Source organism: Mustelus asterias, unplaced genomic scaffold (genome assembly GCF_964213995.1).
Source record: "Mustelus asterias unplaced genomic scaffold, sMusAst1.hap1.1 HAP1_SCAFFOLD_604, whole genome shotgun sequence".
NCBI classification, from domain to species: domain Eukaryota; kingdom Metazoa; phylum Chordata; class Chondrichthyes; order Carcharhiniformes; family Triakidae; genus Mustelus; species Mustelus asterias.
Window position 1 is genome coordinate 183336 of NW_027590554.1, and position 1846 is coordinate 185181.

The window sequence follows — 1846 nt, forward strand, 5'->3', positions numbered from 1 at the left end:
ATGACACAGATTACAGGAATTTGCACAGTGCAAATTATCCGCAGTCACGCTCTCCTTTCAGTCTTTTGTACGGAGTTACTTTTTGTCACCTTCGAAGCATTGCTGCAGTTGCTCAGGGTATTGCCAATACCTCATTTGGAATACTGCGTCCAGTTTTGGGGTTTTGCATTTAAGACAGGATGTACTTCTAATGGAGACGGTACAACAAAACTTCACTAGGTTATTCTCTGAGATGAAGGGCTTGTCCTATTATGAGAGGTTGGGTAAATTGGGCTCAATTTCTCTGGAGTTCAGCAGAATGATATACTATCTCATTGATACCTACACAAGAATGAATGGATTAAATCGGGTGCATTCTGAGATATCAAAGAATTTAAAATATGGGACACAGTCTCAGGATAAGGGACGAGGACTTTAGGACATTTAGTACTGAGATGAGGAGAATTTGTTTTGTTTATATATCCAATTCAATCCACTCAAAGTCCAATTCAAAGCCTCAGCAAGTGAGACATTCCCGATCCAAGCTGACGACAGATGGTTCCCACGTCCTGTCTTGGGCTTGATCTACATGGTCCAAGCTAATTGGAGCAGGCATTGCACCTCCTCCAAGGCTTGATCTCATTTGCATTTTAGCCAAAAGGCCGATATGCCGCTTTAAAAAATTGCTTATAATGAAGCTACATTGTAACCTTATGACTTCAACCAAGTAGAGCATGTCGACACTACACTTGATCTTAGCCAAAAGGCCGATAAGCGATGAGGAGAATTTTTTAAAATGTTTTTTTATTCCAATTCAAATGTTTACGCAGAGAGTGGTTGGGGTGTGGAATGGACTGCCTGCAGTGATAGTGAGTCAGACACTTTAGAAACATTCAAGCGGTTATTGGATAGGCACATGGAGCACACCAGGATGATAGGGAGTGGGATAGCTTGATCTTGGTTTCAGATAAAGCTCGGCACAACATCGTGGGCCGAAGGGCCTGTTCTGTGCTGTACTGTTCTATGTTCTATGTTCTAAATCAAGTCCAATTCAGAGTCACAACAAATTGAGACATTCCCGATCCAAGCTGACAAGACAGGGCTCTCCCCTCCCGTCTTGGGCCTGAACTACATGATCCAAGCTGATTGGAGGAGGCATAGCTCCTCCTCCAAGGCTTGATCTCATTTGTATCTTAGCCAAATGTCCGAGATGCCGCTTTTAAAAATTGCTTATAATTAAGCTATAATGTAACCTTATGACTTCCACCAAGTACAGCATGTCGATACTAACACTTGATCTTAGCCAAAAGGCCGAGAAGCGATGAAGAGAATTTTAAAAAACATACTTTTCCAGTTCAATCAAATGAAGTCCAATTCAGAATGTCAACAATTTGAGGCATTCCCGATCCAAGCTGACAAGACAGGGTCTGCAACCCCTGTCTTGGGCCTGATCTACATGAGCCAAGCTGATTGGAGTGGGCGCAGGTCTTCCTCCTCCAAAGCTTGATCTCATGTGCATCTTAGCCAAAATTCCGGGATGCCGCTTTAAAAAAATGCTTCATATGAAAATGAAGCTTAAATGTGACCTAACGACCTCAACCAAGTGCAGCATCCTATCCATACTACACTTGATCTTAGCCAAAAGGCCGAGAAGCGATGAGGAGAAATTACTCCACTCAAAATGTTGGGAATCGTTGGCATTTTCTCTTCCAGAAAGTTCGGGATGCTCCATCATTGAACACATTTTATTGTGGGATAGACAGATTTTTGATCTCTCCGGCAATGAAGGAGAGCGGGTGGGAAAATAGAACTTAAACAAATGTTCAGCCATGAATTAATGTTTCAACACTGAATCTTATGTTTAATA

General features: G+C 42.1%; 1 pseudogene; it reads right to left on the bottom strand.

The window, feature by feature from the left end:
* Window positions 1–1426: 1426 nt before the first annotated feature.
* On the bottom strand, window positions 1427–1637 carry LOC144487128 (U2 spliceosomal RNA; annotated as a pseudogene).
* Window positions 1638–1846: the final 209 nt, after the last annotated feature.